General features: G+C 36.3%; 2 protein-coding genes across 26 annotated transcripts in view; both read left to right on the top strand.

The window, feature by feature from the left end:
• The window catches only part of apba2b (amyloid beta (A4) precursor protein-binding, family A, member 2b), a 246027-nt gene that overhangs the window by 230687 nt on the left and 1364 nt on the right, over positions 1-13976 (top strand). The window lies entirely within an intron of this gene.
• The window catches only part of tjp1a (tight junction protein 1a), a 196473-nt gene that overhangs the window by 35840 nt on the left and 146657 nt on the right, over positions 1-13976 (top strand). The gene's annotated exons all lie outside the window — the stretch shown is intronic.

A 13976-nucleotide genomic window follows, 5' to 3' on the forward strand; every position in this document is an offset into this window, starting at 1 on the left:
GAAATTTAAAGCCTGTCTGGCCTCTAATTCCGGACTGTTCAAGTGAATAACTACAGATGACCGATCATAAAGCTAATGATGGAACGGGAAGCATGTCACACATGCCTGGTTGGGAGTATTTATTTGGCCCATATGGATCAATACTAAGCCTTTCTCACCAAAAGAGGAAGTTACGCTATAATATGATCACAACATCCCTTAATCATCTTATAGATTATGCACCATATGCTACACATGCAGAGATGTGACACATGCTGAGAATGAATAAGTGCGTAAATAGGATTTTTGCTTTCTGGGCATGAATAAAAATCAGTTAAATGGCTTAGACGACAGCTTTTTGTTTCTCACACCATTAGCATGATTTGCATCGTTACCCATGTCTGTTTTTATAATATTATTCAAAAGTTTGGGGTTGGTAAGTTATTTCTTATTCTTTAAAGTTAAAATAAAAGCTTTTTTTTCAGCAAGGGGCACATAATTGGTCTTTGACAGTTATTGTTGTAAGTTAATTAACAGTATTCGTTTCTGTTTATTTACTCAAATCAGATTATTAGAATGGAAACTAATGACTGTGGATTAAATAATTAATTAGGTACACCTGTCCAACTGCTCGTTAATTCAAATTTCTAATCAGCCAATTACATGGCAGCAACTCAGTGCATTTAGGCATGTAGACTTGGACAAGACGATCTGCTGCAATTCAAACTGAGCATCAGAATGGGGAAGAAAGGTGATTAAAGTGACTTTGAACGTGGCATGGTTGTTGGTGCCAGACAGGCTCGTCTGAGTATTTCAGAAACAGCCAATCTACTGGGATTTTCATGCACAACCATCTCTAAGGTTTACAAAGAATGTGGTCTGAAAAAGAGAAAATATCCAGTCAGTTGCAGTTCTATGGGTACAAATGCCTTGTTGGTGCCAGAGGTCAGAGGAGAATGGCCAGAAACAGAAGTTACAATTCGCACAGGCTCACCAAAAATGGACAATAGAAGATTGGAAAATGTTGCCTGGTCTGATAAGTCTTGATTTCTGCTGTGGCATTCAGATGGTAGGATCAGAATTTGGTGTCAACAATATGAAAGCATGAATTCATCCTGCCTTGTATCAACGGTTCAGCTTGTGGTGTAATGGTGTGGGGAATATTTTCTTGGCACACTTTGGGCCCATTAGTACCAATTGAGCATATTGTCAACGCCACAGCCTAGCTGAGTATTGTTGCTGACCATGTCCATCTCTTTATGATTAGTGTACACATCTTCTGATGGCTACTTCCAGCAGGATAATGCACCATGTCATAAAGCACAAATCATCTCAGACTGGTTTCTTGAACATTACATTGAGTTCACTGTACTCAAACAGCCTCCACAGACACCAGAACTCAATCTAGTAGAGCACCTTTGGGATGTGGTGGAACGGGAGATTCGCATCAGGGATGTGCAGCTGACAAATTTGCAGCAACTCCGTGATGCTATCATGTCAATATGGACCAAAATCTCTGAGGAATATTTCCAGTACCTTGTTGAATCTATGCCACAAAGAATTAAAGCAGTTCTGGAGGCAAAAGGGGTTCAACCCTGTACTAGTAAGGTGTGCCTAATAAAGTGGCCGGTGAGTGTATGTAAGATTGTAATGGTATTTCACAATATACATTTTTATCACTCACTAAAGAAATGCAGCCTTTGTGAGCATAAGAGCACCCAGACCCAGATTTTTGAATGTTATTGAATTTTGCTTGTAGAACAATTTTATAATGGCAGATCCTCATTGGTTTATGTGGGAACAGCTGATTGTCTTTTGTTGATGGCCAAATCTCTTCCTGTTCCACTTTATCCTCTGACTGATGGTTTATTTGTTGTGTTCCCTCAAGACAAATAGCGTATTTGTAACTAGGAAGAAAATCACTTTTGTGTCAGAAATGTGTGGGGAATCTTGGCTTACAGCCACCTGAGTATAATGAAAAATAGGGAAACTTCCTTTGCAGGAACAGGAATGCGTGTGCCAAGCTAACTTGACAGTGATGAAGAATGTGTAATAAAGGTAATAAAACTGCAATTGGTCATCGGGGAGTTGGAGAAGATGAAAAGAAATGTGAGAAGCTAAGGCAGTAGATGTGTGTGGGAAAGGGATAGACTGCCAGTCTGTGAGTGAGAGAGATCGAAAAGAAGAATGAAGATAAAAATAAGCTGTGTATTTGGATGTATGGGTTGTGGTTTCTGTCTCAGCTAACTCGCATACTGTCTAACTTCGGCATCAATCATGTATCACTTCAAAAGACAGCCTCCACATGGGATCAGCACATCAACATCTTCATGTCAAGGGCAGACTGGATGTTTTGACTGCAGAATTTTAAGTAGATGGAGGCTAAATGTGGAAATAGAGATAAAAATCTTTATAAAGGCAAAAGTTTATTTTTATTTTTATTTTTTTAAATAGTCGTTTCTATTATTGGTCCTGTTTACACCTGATGTTATGGTGTGTTTTGGTCAATCAAATCACAAGATGGCAGGGACTTTCATTTTGTCCATTTTCCAAATTTTATGATCATTGTTGGGTGAATATATAAGTTTTTTTTCAATCTAATATTGTGAAATAATCTTTTGGGATTCATGTTTAAACACAAAAGGAGATCATTTACATTCAAAGATGCGAATTAAACTGGAATATCACAAAAAACATTTGCGGATAAAGCACTGTTTCCATCCAATGAGCCAAGAAAGCAAAATCATCAATTCGGGATCTCTAGAAATTAAATACTGTTTGGCTACGTTTTCAGAATGAGCCTATGTTGTTTAAATCCTACTTGACTTCGACAACATGTCTCGTTGTGTTTAAAGATTGGGTCAGTAGGGTGGTCTTTTGTGGCTGCTTGAATGGATTTGACCACAGGAGTGTTTACACTACGAAAGCAATCCAGTTTAATGTGTTTTTTTATGATCTCTGGAAGGGGTCGAAAGTAGATGAGCTCTTAACGTGTCAGACACAATTTACACCTGCATTTAGCAACATCCTCTTGTGATCAGTTTGACAAAAAACAAGCATCTCAGTTCCAGATTTAAACAGGCCCATTATACACTACTTTTCGTCCCATTACAGCAGCTTTATCAGGAAAGAAAATTGCTCTCTGAGGAGAGATCCAGATAAGGACTCTCAAACAGAGGCCACAATTAATTATTCAGAGCAAACCGCCGACTGCTTCATCTGTCTTTAAATGCAAAATAGCTTCTAAATTATGTGGGACAAAAGCACAATGATCAATAATTTAGAAAAGCCTACTGTTCTTGCATAAGTAAGAGGTCGGGTTAGGATACTCACAGAGAGATGTGAGCTTGTGAACCGCTGGCCGGCTCTTCTCTGGCCTTTGTCAAATGTAATCAGCCGTTTCTCATCTCAGGTTTCATGCTTTAATAATAACTATTTTGAAGTTTGCATGAAGTACGATGACGATGTACTGAGGCATATTTACATTCCTCGAGGAGCACATGAACTTGCACTGTTTGTGTCATTCAGACAGACTGGATTTGTACAATTCACATTATCAGACTTTTCTTTTTTCTTTTCTTTTTTTTTCTTTTCTTTTCTTTTCTTTTCTTTTTTTCTTTCTTTCTTTTTCTTTTTTGTCTTTATTTCTTACTTTTGCAATATTTGTTTCTGTCTTCCTTTTTTCTTTCTTTCCTTTCTTTCATTTTCCTTCTTTCTTTCTTTTGCAATTTTTCTGTCTTCCTTTAATTTTATTTTTCTTTCTTTACTTTCCCTTTCTTTCTCTTTGTTTTTCTTTCATTCTATTTCTTTCTTTCTTTCTTTCTTTCCTTTTCTTTCTCTTTGTTTTTCTTTCTTTCTTTGCTTTCTTTTTTGTCTTTTTGCCTTTCTTTCTTTCTTTCTGTTTTTTTGTTGAAGTTCAAGATTGGTGCCACTTTTTACAATGCTTGATTTATTATTCTAGGATTCGGATTTAGGTTTAATAAACAGCTTTTATTTATGGCTGTAAATATTCAAAGGAAATAAGGAATGATGTACCTCTTTAATTTGATAGTTGGTCAATTTACAAGACTTGCAGGTTTCCTTTTGAAGGGCAGATTGTAAATGTTCTTAATGTGTTCACAACAAGTTGAATCAAGAATAAAGGTGCATTAGGTACATTATTTAAAATGACAGGAAACATGGACGTGTGCACTCCACAGTAATGGTTATTCTTTTGCATCTTGTCAAAATGACTCTTTTAATTGGTGATTAATCTTAATTGTTTTATTTTAATGTTTTAAGGTTTTATCTTTGTTTCTTTTGTTTTTTATCTTTCTTTCTTTTTTTCTTTAGGTGTGTTTCTCTTTTTGATATTTAATTATTAATTAATTCATTCATTCATTTTCTTTTTGGCTTAGTCCCTTTATTAATCCGGGGTCGCCACAGCAGAATGAACCGCCAACTTATCCAGCACGTTTTTACGCAGCGGATGCCCTTCAAGCCGCAACCCATTTCTGGGAAACATCTATACACACTCATTCACACCTATATAATACAGACAATTTAGCCTACCCAATTCACCTGTACTGTATGTCTTTGGACTGTTGGGGAAACCGGAGCACCCGGAGGAAACCCACACGAACGCAAGGAGAACATGCAAACTCCACACAAAAACGCCAACTGACTCAGCCTAGGCTCAAACCAGCAACCTTCTTGCTGTGAGGCGACAGCACTACCTACTGCGCCACTGCGTCGCCTGATATTTTATTTATTTACTTATTTATTTATTTATTCTCTCTGTTTCACCAACTGCCAGATCAAATTGCAGCCAACATAAAATTTTGTTCTGAACATTTTGAAATCTCACAGCGCTTCAGTCTTCATCCAATGTGCTTCATTTAGTCTGATGGCTGATTTGGTTATGAAAGACTCCCAACAGTGAATTAGGACCTTACTGGCGCAGCATACAAACCAATCAATCAGTGTCCGCGGAGAGCATTTATTTAATATCTCAATAACCGTATCCAGTTTCCACATCAGAACTGAAAATCAATAAAAATAGGAGCCAAACTCTTACACACAAATGTCTTGCGTTGTGTTGCATGTAATGTGATAAACCCAATAGGTAAACAACGAGAGAAAACAAACATCCCAGTGCACCAGATCAGACACTAATGCACTTTTGCCAGGCATATGCCACCAGTGGACAAACAGCTGGTGTCTGGTCAGATGTTGCTTTCTGGGAAGAGTGCAGTCGTTGTGAGCTGCTGTGTTGCCAGATTTCAGCCTTTCCCCTCTGCCACCTACTTCTGTCCTTGCTTGCCACCCGAACAAACCCTAAATGCTCCCAAACACAAACATTGCATCAGTGACTCCACAAATATCTTGGAAATACAGACGCCCAGACATGATGCGTATAGCAGGCTAATACCATATTTAAGACCCTTTTAGACCAAACGCTGTTGTTTACACCTGGGAATAACAAAAAGCATTACTCCTGCTCTGAAGAACTTGTTGATTTATTTACTTTTTTAAAGATGTTGCTCACAAAACGTTCTGGATGTAGAAATATGTTGACAACTTTTATATTAAATCCTCTTTTAATTGTCAATCAGTGAATACCCTGTGATGAAACAAGACCTTCAAGGCAGTTCCTAATGTCGGCTGGAAACAGAATTTACCATGTTGACATTTTAGGGGCAAAAAATTTAGTCCATGCATTATTTGTTATTTTAGTTTGGGGGAGGGCTCATGTCCGTCTCAGTAACCCCTTTCACACAGTGATACCTGTAAATATCCAGATAACTTCTGGACCAACTTTACCAGTAAATTTAAAAAAGCGCTGCTCACACAAGCAAGGACGTTCTGGAATTTTTCCAGAAAAGACCGTTGACACATCCACAACATTTAAAAAAAAAAAAATAAAATGCTTATGATAAACCGCTGTTTGTTTACCTTTGAGCTCTCCTTCAGTTGCTTGATGTGTGTGCACGTGAAGAAGTGCTCCAGTGAGCACTAGCACACACACACATATTATGTACATCTCGACATGCGAAAGTGTTCCTCCATGTGTTTTCATTGAAGTTGTTCCCAATACTTATCCATCCACAGAATTTGTAATGTAGTCAAATGTGTACACATTTAGCTGGATTCGCGCTTCTGCTATTGGATTTCTCGGGGACAAAAGCAGCTACATTGAACGCTAATATTTAAATAAAAGTGAAACCATCAACAAAAGCCTGACCCCTTCTATATTTACAAACACAAGCGCAGCCGTTTAGAGCTCATTTCTGGTTATTAAATGTCAGAGTTTACTGGTATTTTGGAATGAATGTGTTAATGGTCTTTTTTCGTTCCAGAAATTTTCCGAATATTTCAGGTATCACTGTGTAAAAGGGGCTATTTGCCTACAATGGTCATGACACAGTGTTTCATGCACAGCCAATAATGTCAGTGATGTCACTAATAACAAGGGTTTCTAAATTCTACATGCAACCATATAAAAAGGAAGTGTATGGTTTTAAAAAAATAGGAGTATTGCTTTAGGTTCGTTTCGCTGGTCTTCATTTATTGAGTGTGTAAATTGAAGTGTAGAAGCATGCCTGTGGAAGTGCCATTTATTCCAAGCCATCATACATTTTACATGGACATGCAGAAGGTCAAGGGAGGAGTCAAAGCTCAGAGGCGATTGATGGGATTTTGATTTATGACAAGCTGTATGTGTGCAAGCAGGTCGCTTGTGAGTGGATTAGGCATTTACTGGATACTTATGTCATGTATTGTGCATTTCTACTATATCTGTACGTATGCACTGCCTTCTGGTCAAGTCTAATAGACATATGCTGATTCAATAATTCAATATAGTTTGATAATGAACATGAACATTATTGATATTGTTGACACTTCAATTTAGCTTGAGTACTTGTCTATTATTAAATCTCTTAGAGTTTTAAAGGCTTTTTAAGCATACTGTATTTAAATTGTTGTATTGCCAGTGATTGTTTGTCACAGAACCAAATGCTCTTAAACTTAATAGGTGATTTAATTTCAGACATTTACATTTTTACATGTTAATCTTTCCAACGACATTGACAGTTCTACTATTTATACTATAAAAGTATACATAATATACTATTGATATTTATTTCACGCACACTGTACATTTCCATTTGTTAACATCAGTTAATTTAACTAAAGTCAATTTTTGGCAAGTTCAAAAGCCTTTATTTATCTCAGATGATGTTTTTAGTTAATGCCTAATAACACAATAAAATCCAATGTCATAATTGTCAATAACTAATAAAAATAATTGTTGTTTTAACATTAACTTTAACATGTGTTAACTAATGTTTACTAATTAAAGTTTATTGTGAAGTGTTCCATTCAATTCAAGGTTATTTTATAGCACTTTTCACAATAATTGTCATTCTAAAGCAGCTTTACAATAGATGCACAAAATTACATTACAGTCAAAATCAGAAAAGGTTAAGGTGCAAAAGTATATAACCTGCAGTTACACAATATATAGTGTGTTTTTCAAAAAGGTGATGTGTATAATACGCTTTTGTATTGTAATTAGATCAAATTATTAAAAAAAGATCAGATCATTACAATAATTAAGAACAATCTGTGTAATGCTTAAGATTTTATGCTGTTAGTGATACCTATTGAATGTAATAATATTTTTCAATTTAATTTTGTTTAAAGGGCACCTTTGATGAACACATTCACATTCTGGAGACACAAATGACTTATCTTAAATCTTAAAAAAGGGGGTAAAATATGTGCCCTTTAAATCATTTAATTACTCTGAACATACAATAAAAAGCAATAAACTAAGTACTTTTTTTACCTGTTAGAGTAACCTTTTTTATTATGCTGCTTACTGTAGAACAATATTGTAATAACACCGTACTTTAACCAAGCCAATTGACAGACATGGTGGGAAAAAAATGAGCTCAGTTGGAGACCATGTTCTCATGTTTTCCTCTGACCAGACCAATGAATAGGCAGAGCTGTGTAGCATCTATATTGATTTCTGTCATTACGGATTCTCCAAATCCTCCATTTACATTGCTGTGCTTATGTGCAGCATGCGTTTTTCAAAGTAAATGCTGCTTAGCCTATTAATATAGACAAAGCACATTTAGCCGTTTGCCGGATGCTTTGAGAGACCGATTTGTCATTTCCACTCTGGTGTTGCATTTCTCAAAATGATGTATGATATCATTATGTTGCATTATGTGCGTAGCGTTTCGCGTGCACCCATTGGTTTAGCTTGGCTTGCATTTACAGCACAAACGCAACATCAAGCACCAACAGGTTCAGTGGCCCCTGAAATGCGCCTGCCACCACTGATTCTGTGTGAGCCGCAGGATTCAAGTCTTTCAGTCTGTTGCTATGGAAACACAGTTGGCCAATGGCAGAGGGGGGAGAGGAGGAATGAATCTTAGGAAATTTTTTATTTAATGGAGATCGCATATACGAGAATGAGAGACAGAAGAGATGGAGGGAGATGAAGTGGTTTCAGAAGTGAAAGGGAAGGCTCAGGCATACGTACTGTTTATATCAGATCTTTTCCCCTTCATCCGGCTCTGAACTGAAGATGGGGATGTCTTCAGGCGTACATGTGTTTCCGTGTAAGCTTTTCTTTACTCCTGAATTAAACTGAGCTGTTTAATTCTGAGAAAGGCTGTTCTTCTGTATGAGGGTGAAAGCCATGTTGAGCTGCTTTAAACTGGGATGTTGAATGTCTTATTTATGGGAGACTGACAAATAATAGATATGAGCTTTCTGCACTAATTACCTTCACTAATTCAAGCCTCCTTTGAGCTTTTCACACCTCGAATGGTGCGTGTGATATCTGACCCCAGGAGAGGATGACAGGGCTGGTTTGAGATGTAAAAAAAGCAACCGTGCAGGTGAATGAAATGTGAGCTGTTGATGTGGCAAATATTTCAAGGTTTGTCGCTGCTTTTTGTTTATTTATTTTTTCTGTGTTGTGTTGTGTTTTTCTTCAGCAGTATTACTTCCTTTTATTTTATTAAGCAAAATCCATCTATCCATACATACCTGTACTGTACATCCATATATATACTGTACATCCATACACATTAACTACATGCATACAACCAACCATACAGTGCTCAGCATATATAAGTACACCCCTCACAAATCTCTCATTTAAGGTAATATTTTTTTTAGGAAGCTTTAGAGATTAGTCAGTACAGATACCAAATCTGGAGCTAATCTTACAAAACAACTGAGGATAATGGTCCAAAATGAGTATACCCAAATGTATATGATATTTTTTAATTTATAAATATTAAATAAAACATTTAAAAAGGGAAAATTTTAGAGAAGCAAAAACGAATAAATTTTGTTAAAGTTGTTGTAATTTTTGCAATATTTTCACCCAATATTTCACATAAATTTAATTGTTTTATCTTTCTATTTCTAAAGATATTCATAGCTAAAATCTTATTTTAATAAATATATCTGTTTAATAAATCTGTTTTGTTCAAATTCACCAAAATATATGACCGTTATTCGCTGAGAAATGGATAAAAATATTCATTTTCAAAATGGGGTCTACTCATTTTGGCTGAGCACTGTACATACCTAAATATCTGCAAATATCTACGTTTTTTATCTTTTATATTATTTCAGGTAATATTTATTTACATCAGCTTGGATTTTTGTTTAGTTTATTTTGCAGAAATTATCTTAAAATTAAACCTATGGACCATTAATACCTTTACGTTGTGCCATCATTTTATTTAATATTAAAGAAGATTGGAAATATTCTTTATTGTCTAGTAAAATAGTGGCGCAATGTAAAATTATAAATGGTTTATAGTAGGGCACACGTTACACAGTGCAATTTTTATTCTGCGTTAAATATTGCAATAGGGTGACGCGGTGACGCAGGAGGTAGTGCTGTCGCCTCACAGCAAGAAGGTCTCTGCTTCGAGCCTCAGGTGGGTCAGTTGGGGTTTCTGTGTGGAGTTTGCATGTTATCCGTGCGATCGCGTAGGTTTCCTCCGGGTGCCCTGGTTTCCCCTACAAAGACATGCGGTACACGTGAATTGGGTAAGCTAAATTGTCTGCAGTGTGTAAGTGTAAATGAGTGTGTATGGATGTTTCCCAGAGATGGGTTGCAGCTGGAAGGGCATGCGCTGTGTAAAACGTTCTGGATAAGTTGGCGGTTCATTCCGCTGTGTTGACCCCGGATAAATAAAGGGACTAAGCCAAAAAGAGAATGAAGGAATGAATAAATAAATATATATATATATATACTGTTTATATTTACTATTGTTTGTTTACTATTTGTATTGTAATGTTTGTAAAGAATTGATCATTTTAGATGGATTGGGAATATTCGGTAGGGGAGTGCATAAAGTATAATAAACAAGCATAGATAAATTCAATAAAGAAAATTATGAAAATTAAATGAACAATGTTTTATTGTTTTCCAATGAGTCTAAATGTATTCAGGTAAATTGAATAATTGAATGTAAAAAAATACTGCAAAGTCCTCATTTTATATACAATTCAATAAAATTACATTACATTTACATTATGTCATATAGCAGACGCTTTTGTCTAAAGCAATTTACAATTGAGGAGGTATTTAGCGATTCAACAAAAGACAATACATACGAGAAGTGCTATTTATTCAAAGTAACTTATTTGGGTGCAGAGAATTTAGTGCTGAAGTAGGAGTGTTTTTTAATAAGGCAGTGAGAGAAACAAATTAGTCATTGTTAGTTTTTCAAAGTTACAAACGGTACTGTTCCTATGCCTGAATGCTTTTAAAATCCTCATACAGTCACAGGCCTCAAAAACACTTGCAAAATTTTATAAATTTTAATCTCAGCATTGCATATACTCACGGTGTAACTATTGCGAATGATCGATATATTGTGCAGCCCTACTTCATTGGTTTAATTTTAAGATAAATAAACTTTTCTGGCTAGTAGATGTTAGTAGTGTGTGTGTGTGTGAAATGACTCGGACATGCTCTTGATAGCTTTTTTAAACTGTCTACATTCATTATTCTTCGAAAGAAATGTAAGTGATGCCTCACATAAACTGTAGTGTATTCCTTCTGCTTTCCAGAGACCTGAGGTTTCCTGTTTCATGCTCATGAGAGCCAACCACAGGATGAGAGAGAAATAAAAGAGGATGATGATACTTGAGAAATCTGACCTAATTTAGGAATGATTGTTTAAGGCATGTATTTATGGCACTGCTTTTATAATCGCTACATCGGTATGAATCATTTTGTACTTAAAAAAAATGAGAATTAAATCATGGAAATAATTTTTTCGTAAAACATCTACTAGCCAGGAAAGTGTTTGAGAATGTAGGCTATTTGTTTGATGCTAGCATTCATTAGCAAACAGTGTTTTTCTTGAACTGTGACATCAGTAAGAATCATTTTGCCCCTAAAAACTATTCGAGTAACCCAATGTGCTACTTGATTGGTGTTAGCATTCATTAACAAGCAATGTTTTTCTCTATATTGAACTGCGGCATCAGTAGGAATAATTTAATCATTAAATCAAGAACAAAATCTGAAAATATAATTGTTCAATTACTAGTAAAAACTAGCAATGAATTGTTTGTTTAATACATCGTTTGCTTGATGTATTAACAAATTAGCAAGCTGTGTTTTTCTCTGCCTTTGTCTCATTATGTCATCATTTTGCTCTTAAAAACAAGATTGTCATTCCACTAGATGTGTGGACATACAGAGAACATACAGAGGAACGAAATGTCTTGTCTCGTAGGACAACGGTGCTACATAAATTAATCATAAATACACACACAACACTGGACACAAGCTATTTTAAAAATCCATATGTATAACTAGCATATGCTGTAAGATACACATTAGACATAAGATATACAGGTACTTTAACATGAGACTGAACAATGTTGTAAGAGGTATTAAAGGTGATTATATTGATAGAAAGAGATATTTAAGGTGTAATATTGTGCAAAAGAGTTATTTAGGTATGAATCAATCAGTGCAAGATGATTGTGGTACATTTATAGTAAACATCATTTTTCTTTTATGAATCCTTGTAAGATGGAGTTTAGACAAAGTGTCTTTTTAAAGAAAACAGACCTTAAAACTGAGGATTTTGTAATGAGCAGGACAAACCATCAAGAAGCTTCCGTCAAGAGGCTGGAAAGACTTCGGTAAAGAGAGGCTTAGGTAAAGAAGTTTATATGACTGTTAATTAAAATCTAGCCCATGCACTGAAAAATATTTAAATTGCGTTTTCTTTGTTATATTTCATCTCCAACAACAATACTGAACTTATATAAAGACGTGTTTGGACATTAATGTCTGAATGCATAATTATCCAAAGACCTGAGGAGATGTCTCTGCATGAAAGACTTGTGAAGGGGAGATTAACCTGCTGCTTTTCCAATAAGGTAGGAAATTAAATATGACAGAAATGTGGATGATGTGTGGATGATTGACAGGGCTCATAAGTAAGCAACATAACAATTTGTTAACGAGAAAGTATTGTGTCCTACTTGTACATGTACATACTTTTAGGGTGTAGTATAAGAATGTGAATTGGGACGCAGCAACAGACTGAAACACAGAAACTGCGTCCCAAATGGCACACTATACACTATGCACTCATGCACTATGTACTTATGCACATACACACTCAACATGATGAGTATGTATGAGATATGTATGTAGTGGTGTCCCAAATGGCACACTAATGTTTTTTTACTAAGCGGAAATTCAAACCGTTTCCCTGATGACATTTGACGGTTGCTAAATCAGTGAAATAAACGACCGAATTATCAAATAATACCTGCCGTGAGTATTGCTGTATTCACCATCGGGAGGCGCTATAATCACTCTTGTAGGAGAATTTTGCTTTCACCATCCAAAATAAATAAAGTTATTCAACAAGTGCGTCCGATAGTTCCGCCCCTTCCGCTACGTAAGCAAACCTGCGGTCGTTGAGTGCGTGAAGTGTCCATCATTCCACACTTCATTTTAGCGGCTGAATGAGTGCATCATCCTGGTAATTAAAGTGCACTTATTATTTTTAGAGTTTTCAGTGTGAACACACTACTTACACTATTTATACTACAAATGGCGTAGAATAGTGCATAAGTATGCGATTTGGGACACAGCTAGGGTTATATATATATTATGTGAGAATGAGCTGCAGGTGTAGTGTAATCAAAGTTCATAAACATCAGGTGTGAGGTGCAGAGTATTATAGGACGTGTGGTCCGTTTGCAGATCTGCTGTTTAGAGTGTCCTCTAGTGTGTCTGGTGAGCACTCAGGCTGGTGACCATGACAATAATGAACTCCGACTTAAGTAAGAATCTTTCTGCCTTTTAAAACAAGAATGAAATCTGGGAATGTAATTGTTGATTTACTAATAAAACACTGCGCGACTGTGTACTTGATGTGTTAACACTTATTAGCAAACAGTTTTCCGTCTTGAACTGTAACATCAATAAGATTCACTGGAAAAATCACAAATTAGTCTCTAGTAAAAACGTTACAAGGCAGGGAAGTGTTTGAGCATGTGCTTGATTGGTGTTAGCGCTCATGAACAAACAGTGTTTTTCTGTGTCTGGAGCTGTGTGCTTTGTACCCAGCACAGGCCTTCACCCTCGGGCTTGATTCATCATGGTCCATCCCCTCTGCTGTGCCCCATTAGGATCAGAGCTGCTATTTCTGTCCTCTACCTGTGGCGGGACGCTCCCTGCATTGCCTTCATGCCTTCCCAGCCAAATTCCATTAAATAAGAGAAGGGTTTGTCTAAGGCTCCTTTTTGACAGAAAGCTCCGGAGGAGTTTAAAGGAAGCAATGGGCTTTAATGGAAACCTTTTAAAGAGGCTGAGCTGAGCTGACCAGTGGGCTGCTGTCTGGATGTACTTCAGTCAGTAAATACACTGGCCGCTGTGCTGTGATCTCTTGCCAGGCACAGAGAGAGAGAGAAAGAGAGGGAGTGAATCAGAC

The sequence above is a fragment of the Danio rerio genome, chromosome 7, assembly GCF_049306965.1.
Source record: "Danio rerio strain Tuebingen ecotype United States chromosome 7, GRCz12tu, whole genome shotgun sequence".
Lineage (NCBI taxonomy): Eukaryota > Metazoa > Chordata > Actinopteri > Cypriniformes > Danionidae > Danio > Danio rerio.